We start from the raw sequence: 8,739 nt of genomic DNA on the forward strand, positions 1-8,739 counted from the left end.
CAACCTTCTAGTCCCAGAGGAAAGACATCATTTGTGGTATGGAGACCTCTGACATTGCCAAAGAATGGCCATATCTACACCAGACCCCTGGCATCAAGACTCATTTTAGAGAACTTACTGGTGTTGATCTCAATGAAGAGCATGTGAGCCATGGCGAGCAAATGTGTGAGAATTGTGTTCTACTTCAAGTCTAGTGAGTGGTGGAGCAAGATTGCCAAGACACTGTCAGATATAGACACTGTCAAAGAGAAGCCAGAAACCAAACTACCTGGGTCTGTTTTGCTGCTACTTAACAAGATGTTCCTCAACGTTGATGAAACTTGCCTTCTGTCGGAAATTGACTGCAAAGCTGCCAAGCACACCATGCATCGTTGTTTGTGGTAAGACATTTTCTGCGTTTTCACTTTACATACCCAAGCGAAATCAGTGTTTTTTTTTTTTAAAGTATTATTTTGGAACCACATAAATTTTACTTTAGTACACTGAATAGTATTAAAAGTAATCATATGTACAGTGAGTGTGTTAAAAAGAAACCTAATTATCTTATACTTTAGTATACTTATAATACAGGATTGGAAATAGCATTTTAATACAATAAAATATATTCCTAATTTAAACGAATAGCTTATTTTAAGTGTACCGAAATGCTATTTGTAATCCTGTATTAAAAGTATTGTGACGGGTCCTGCATAACAATAAAGCAGGACAAGTGGATAAGGAACGAGACAAAAAGAACCAAGGGCAATTTAAAGGGTTTTAAATTAAATAAGCAAGTCAACTTCTCTCTCTGACCTTTAAGGGAAATCATCTACTCTAAGGAACAAGAAGGAGACTTAACAGAAGCTATACTGATGGAGAGGAGTCCGACTCCTGGCAGGTTGTGTTGTGTGAGGTCCGAAGCTTCGAACGTCATTGGGCACGTGGTGTTGTAACTGACAACAAGCTTCTGGTTTAATGCATTGAATTGGTAGCTCTTTGAAAACTGAACTGGGCATCAGAGCTGTTTTTTCATTTATTCTTCCCATCACTACTTATTACTATTTAAATAGCGTTTAAATACTATTTGAATACTATATAGTGTTCTAATGTACAACTAAGTGGTTCCAAAATAATAAGCGTATACAGCTTTTTTTTGCTTGGGTAACAATGTGTCAGACCTGTGTGGGTGTATGTGAGGGAGATAGAATGGGAGTTTGAGGGAGAGGGATGGAGCAGGAGCAAAAGAGGGAGATGAAGTGGGTGAGGTTGCAGGAGGTAATGAGAGAGATGGGTAAAGAGAGGAAGAGTTTGAATGGAAGATAAACAGTGGTAAAAGATTTCACCCCTTGTCTGTTATTACCATAGGGAGTTCTCCTCTGACTGCTGAAAACTTTATGGTTTTTGTGGACCAGATCGCCCTGAATGGCATTCTTACCTTCATCAATGCCCTGGTAATGATGTTTGTGGCATATTATTGCTTTAACATAAATTACCCCTCTGACAACATTGGAGTTCCTGCATTTGAAGTGATTGACTGTATAGTTCTCCCAGGATTTCTTTGTAGCACTTGGGAAAGTGGCGTGTAACGTTATATTGCAATAGACATTACTTTCTTGGCACACGTTCTAACTAACTCTAGTCTGGTGTTGTCATCTAGGATGCATTACTGTTAACTACAACTTTCAATTTCAAAACAGAACCACACCAGTTCCTTGTTGGCTAATAGAAATGTAGCATTTCAGGATACACTTTCTATGCACCCAATATACTTTCTGGTGAAAAAACATTGTGAAATATTATCGTTCCACTGTTACTTTAACTGTATCAGACATTTTCTAATATCACATTGCAAACATCCTACGTGTAGCCCCTTTAAATTAGATCAATGGATTTTTGCAGGTCCATTTTTGTTAGTCAACAAATCAAATGATTCTATCTGACGGGGTAGAGGACCACTGCTAGTGATTTTAAGAACTAGTATAGAATGACGTTATTTATGTTATTTCATCCAACGCAAGAGCAACCCAGATATTGGGTCCAAAGTCGAGAAGAACTCAAGAAAGCAGCATGCAATCAGTCCAAAAGTTATTTCTCTGATCTCAAACATTGCAGACCATGAATGGAGGGAGTCGAGAAACAGGCAGATGATTAAAAAACACTTGACCAAAATGTTAGAACTGAATGTTTTTACATTAGCATGTGGTAAGTTGCTTTTAAGTGAATGTTTGACACAGTATATGTAAAGTTTGAGTTCCAGAAATGTTTTTGCACTAGGATCGATACACCTTGTCCTATACACATCTCCCATCCCCCCCCCCCCCCCCCCCCCCCCCCCATATAGTTGTGGGTTAGGACAACAGAATAATAACTTGACCTAAATATTATAACCAAAATGTCTAAATACTGATTGTTTTTGTAAAAAAAAAAGCTTTAATTGAATTTCCTATGTTTGACACCATAACTATCAAGTGTATAGTTCCAGAAATGTTGGTACGCTGAGATTACCTGATACCCCTCTTCTTAACACATCCCTCCCTTTCTACCCCTTTACCTCTGCCATGCCACTGCACGCACAGGTTAAGGTTTGAACGTGTATTGAACAACTTAATATAATAATAAATCTTGTGAAAATATATACAGTTGAAGTTGGAAGTTTACATACACTTTGGTTGGAGTCATTAAAAGTTGTTTTTCAACCACTCCACAAATTTCTTGTTAACAAATTATAGTTTTGGTAAGTCAGTTAGGACATATACTTTGTGCATGACACAAGTCATTTTTCCAACAATTGTTTACAGACAGATTATTTCACTTATAATTCACTGTATCACAATTCCAGTGGGTCAAAAGTTTACATACACTGAGTTGACTGTGCATTTAAACAGCTTGGAAAATTCCAGAAAATTGTCATGGCTTTAGAAGCTTCTGATAGGCTAATTGACCTAATTTGAGTCAATTGGAGGTGTACCTGTGAATGTATTTCAAGGCCTACCTTCAAACTCAGTGCCTCTTTGCTTGACATCATGGGAAAATCAAAAGAAATCTGCCAAGACCTCAGATTTAAAAAAAGAATAAAAAAATAAAAGAATGTAGACCTCCACAAGTCTGGTTCATCCTTGGGAGCAATTTCCAAACGCCTGAAGGTATCACTTTCATCTGTACAAACAATAGTACACAAGTATAAACACCATGGGACCACGCAGTCGTCATGCCGCTCTGGGAGGAGACGCGTTCTGTCTCCTAGAGATGAACTTACTTTGGTGCGAAAAGTGCAAATCAATCCCAGAACAACAGCAAAGGACATTGTGAAGATGCTGGAGGAAACGGGTGAAAAAGTATCTATATCCACAGTAAAATGAGTCCTATATCGACATAACCTGAAAGGTTGCTCAGCAAGGAAGAAGCCACTGCTCCAAATCCGCCATAAAAAAAGTCAGACTACGGTTTGTAACTGCACATGGGGACAAGATCGTACTTTTTGGAGAAATGTCCTCTGGTCTGATGAAACAAAAATAGAACTGTTTGACCATCGTTATGTTTGGAGGAAAAAGGGGGATGCTTGCAAGCCGAAGAACACCATCCCAACCGTGAAGCACGGGGATGGCAGCATCATGTTGTGGGGGTGCTTTGCTGCAGGAGGGACTGGTGCACTTCACAAAATAGATGGCATCATGAGGCAGGAAAATTATGTGGATATATTGAAGCAACATCTCAAGACATCAGTCAGGAAGTTAAAGCTTGGTCTCAAATGGGTCTTCCAAATGGACAATGACCCCAAGCATACTTCCAAAGTTGTGGCAAAATGGCTTAAGGACAACAAAGTCAAGGTATTGGAGTGGCCATCACTAAGCCCTGACCTCAATTCTATAGAAAATTTGTGGGCAGAAGTGAAAAAGCGTGTTCGAGCAAGGATGCCTACAAACCTGACTCAGTTACACCAGCTCTGTCAGAAGGAATGGGCCAAAATTCACCCAATTTATTTGTGGGAAGCTTGTGGAAGGCCACCCAAAACGTTTCACGCAAGTTTAAAAAAAAGTAAGGGCAATGCTACCAAATACTAATTGAGTGTATAAACTTCTGACCCACTGGGAATGTGATGAAAGAAATAAAAGCTGAAATAAATATTTCTCTGCTATTATTCTGACATTTCACATTCTTATAAGGTGAGGATCCTAACTGACCTAAGACAGGGAATCTTTACTAGGATTAAATGTCAGGAATTGTGAAAAACTGTGTTTAAATGTATTTGGCTAAGGTGTATGTAAACTTCCAACTTCAACTGTATAAGAAAATCCTTGAGTAATGTCTGTTATTTTGTTTTGTTTTTTTCTGAAGAATTCTTTGTTTTTGCCACCAATAATAGTTAAATTGAGAGTAGGTTTTCGTAATATTATGATAATTATGTTTTCTAGCTTTATTTGGTCATCAATTAAGGAGTTGTCTTTTTTTAGCTGACCAATTCTCTATTTCACAAATGATACCAGTTGAATTGACTAGTTTTTCATTATGTAATGACAATTATCTGGGTTCTAGCTATATTTTGGCATCAATTAAGGAGTAATGTCTGTTTTTTCACGTAACAATTTGTTAGTTTCATAACTGATGCCAGTTAGATCAAGAGTAGGTTTTTGTAATATTATGACAATTATCTGTGTTTGTGTAACTTTGGCATCAATTAAGGAATTATTCGTTTTTTAGCTGACCAATTCTCTATTCACAACTGATACCAGTTGAATTGAGAGTAGGTTTTTGTAATATTATGATTATAATCTGCGTTCCAGCTATATTTTGTCATCAATTAAGGAGTTCTTTATGCTTTTTAGCTGGCAATTCTTTATTTTCACAACCAATGCCAGCAAAAAGAGGATTCCAGGTAAAAATAGGAGTTAATGTCATAAAATTGCAGTAATATGCTTTATTTGATGGAAAGTAAATCCCCATTTTATACAGATTATTTATGTACATTTTTAGTCTGTAGTTTGTCTATTTCTGGCACCCGTGCTGCCAGACTTTTACCGTAAATTAACAGGATTTTTTTTTACAGTGGAGACGAGTGGTTAACCAGCTATACAGTGGAGACGAGTGGTTAACCAGCTATACAGTGGAGACGAGTGGTTAACCAGCTATACAGTGGAGACGAGTGGTTAACCAGCTATACAGTGGAGACGAGTGGTTAACCAGCTATACAGTGGAGACGAGTGGTTAACCAGCTATACAGTGGAGACGAGTGGTTAACCAGCTATACAGTGGAGACGAGTGGTTAACCAGCTATACAGTGGAGACGAGTGGTTAACCAGCTATACAGTGGAGACGAGTGGTTAACCAGCTATACAGTGGAGACGAGTGGTTAACCAGCTATGCAGTGGAGACGAGTGGTTAACCAGCTATGCAGTGGAGACGAGTGGTTAACCAGCTATGCAGTGGAGACGAGTGGTTAACCAGCTATGCAGTGGAGACGAGTGGTTAACCAGCTATGCAGTGGAGAGGAGTGGTTAACCAGCTATGCAGTGGAGACGAGTGGTTAACCAGCTATACAGTGGAGACGAGTGGTTAACCAGCTATGCAGTGGAGACGAGTGGTTAACCAGCTATGCAGTGGAGACGAGTGGTTAACCAGCTATGCAGTGGAGACGAGTGGTTAACCAGCTATGCAGTGGAGACGAGTGGTTAACCAGCTATACAGTGGAGAGGAGTGGTTAACCAGCTATGCAGTGGAGGCGAGTGGTTAACCAGCTATGCAGTGGAGGCGAGTGGTTAACCAGCTATGCAGTGGAGGCGAGTGGTTAACCAGCTATGCAGTGGAGGCGAGTGGTTAACCAGCTATGCAGTGGAGGCGAGTGGTTAACCAGCTATGCAGTGGAGGCGAGTGGTTAACCAGCTATGCAGTGGAGGCGAGTGGTTAACCAGCTATGCAGTGGAGGCGAGTGGTTAACCAGCTATGCAGTGGAGGCGAGTGGTTAACCAGCTATGCAGTGGAGGCGAGTGGTTAACCAGCTATGCAGTGGAGGCGAGTGGTTAACCAGCTATGCAGTGGAGACGAGTGGTTAACCAGCTATGCAGTGGAGACGAGTGGTTAACCAGCTATGCAGTGGAGACGAGTGGTTAACCAGCTATGCAGTGGAGACGAGTGGTTAACCAGCTATGCAGTGGAGACGAGTGGTTAACCAGCTATGCAGTGGAGACGAGTGGTTAACCAGCTATGCAGTGGAGACGAGTGGTTAACCAGCTATGCAGTGGAGACGAGTGGTTAACCAGCTATGCAGTGGAGACGAGTGGTTAACCAGCTATGCAGTGGAGACGAGTGGTTAACCAGCTATGCAGTGGAGACGAGTGGTTAACCAGCTATGCAGTGGAGACGAGTGGTTAACCAGCTATACGAGTGGTTAACCAGCTATACGAGTGGTTAACCAGCTATACGAGTGGTTAACCAGCTATACGAGTGGTTAACCAGCTATACGAGTGGTTAACCAGCTATACGAGTGGTTAACCAGCTATACGAGTGGTTAACCAGCTATGCGAGTGGTTAACCAGCTATGCGAGTGGTTAACCAGCTATGCGAGTGGTTAACCAGCTATGCGAGTGGTTAACCAGCTATGCGAGTGGTTAACCAGCTATGCGAGTGGTTAACCAGCTATGCAGTGGAGACGAGTGGTTAACCAGCTATGCAGTGGAGACGAGTGGTTAACCAGCTATATGAGTGGTTAACCAGCTATGCTGTGGAGACGAGTGGTTAACTTTTGTACCCCAGTATCTCTACTTGCACATCATCATCTGCACATCTATCACTTCAGTGTTAATACTAAATTGTAATTATTTTGCCTCTATGGCCTATTTATTGCCTTACCTGCCTAATCTTACTACATTTGCACACACTGTACATATAATTTTCTATTGTGTTGTTGACTGTACGTTTGTTTATACCATGTGTAACTGTTGTTTTTGTCACACTGCTTTGCTTTATCTTGGCCAGGTCGCAGTTGTAAATGAGAACTTGTTCTCAACTGGCCTACCTGGTGAAATAAAAACAAATCCAGCTATACCATTTACACAGACCAGAGCCAAAGGACGTGAAGGGACAGCGAGGTGTGCTGCTAACACTACGGACCTGACTATTTACCTGTCTCTGACAGGCACCCTTCACCGCAATACCAGCAATACAATCAGTACAATCAATACCGTCAGTACTATCAATACCAGCAATACAATCAGTACTAGCAATATCATCAATACTGTAACGACCCTGGGTTTATAAGCGCGGAAATTGACTCTGCCGCACGAGCATGCTTTTGCGGCACAGTCGATAGTGCGCAGGACCTCGGGCTAGAAGGTTGAGGGTTTGACACCTGCTCCCTGCTGTTTCATTACAATACTATCAGTATCATCAATACCAGCAATACTATCAGTATCATCAGTACCAGCAATACAATCAGTACCAGCAATACAATCAATACCAGCAATATCATCAATACTATCAATACCATCTTTTTCTCCCAGATCATCATCATCCCTTCAAGTTCTGTCGCAATTTACTCATTTATATTTGTTGGAATTGCATTATGCTGCCATGTATAGAAAATAAAAGTAAAAGTCAGCACCTTGCAGCAGACCAGATGGCTCGGTGTGAGGAGAGGCTCTGTGTCCTGAATCATAGTGCTGATTATCTAACTGAACTACGGTGTGAGGAGGAGAGGCTCTCTGTCCTGAATCATAGATAATCAGTACTAACTGAACTACGGTGTGAGGAGGAGGCTCTCTGTCCTGAATCATAGATAATCAGTACTAACTGAACTACGGTGTGAGGAGGAGAGGCTCTCTGTACTGAATCATAGATAATCAGTACTAACTGAACTACGGTGTGAGGTGGAGAGGCTCTCTGTCCTGAATCATAGATAATCAGTACTAACTGAACTACGGTGTGAGGAGGAGAGGCTCTCTGTACTGAATCAAAGATAATCAGTACTAACTGAACTACAGCGTGAGGAGGAGAGGCTCTCTGTCCTGAATCATAGATAATCAGTACTAACTGAACTACGGTGTGAGGAGGAGGCTCTCTGTCCTGAATCATAGATAATCAGTACTAACTGAACTACGGTGTGAGGAGGAGAGGCTCTCTGTCCTGAATCACTAGATGTCCTACTCACAGCAGTCTGTTATGTAGACTCTGTCTTGTTGCTCTTGGCCATCTCTCTTTGCCCAACTACTTTAGTTACAGCAGTACCATTCAATTCACTCTTTGTATGGGCTGACCTAGACATTAACATAACCCCATACACACCAGTGGAGGCTGCTGAGGGGAGGACGGCTCATAATAATGTCTGAAATGGAGCAAATGGAATGGCATCAAACACATGGAAAACATGTTTGATGTACAGTATGTCATTTTGATATTTCGTTTTTTTATTCTTAATAAATTGGCAAAAATGTCTAAAAACCTGATTTTGCTTTGTCATTATGGGGTATTGTGTGTAGATTGATGAAGGGGGGAAATATTCCTCTTTAGAATAAGGCTGTAACGTAACAAAATGTGGAAAAAGTCAAGGGGTCTGAATATTTTCCCAACGTACTATATTTGATACCATTCAACTGTTTCCGCTCCAGCCATTACCACGAGCCCCTCCTTCCCAATGGTGGTGCCACCGACCTCCAGTGATAAACACAGACTCAAGCATCAAGACCCCTCTGGCCATCAGAGAGGGGTCAAGGAAATGGTCACATATGTCATGAGCCATGGCCTGTCTCTCACTAAATCTACACTGTCATG

The sequence above is a fragment of the Salvelinus namaycush genome, chromosome 17 (assembly GCF_016432855.1).
Source record: "Salvelinus namaycush isolate Seneca chromosome 17, SaNama_1.0, whole genome shotgun sequence".
In the NCBI taxonomy this organism is placed as follows: Eukaryota; Metazoa; Chordata; class Actinopteri; order Salmoniformes; family Salmonidae; genus Salvelinus; species Salvelinus namaycush.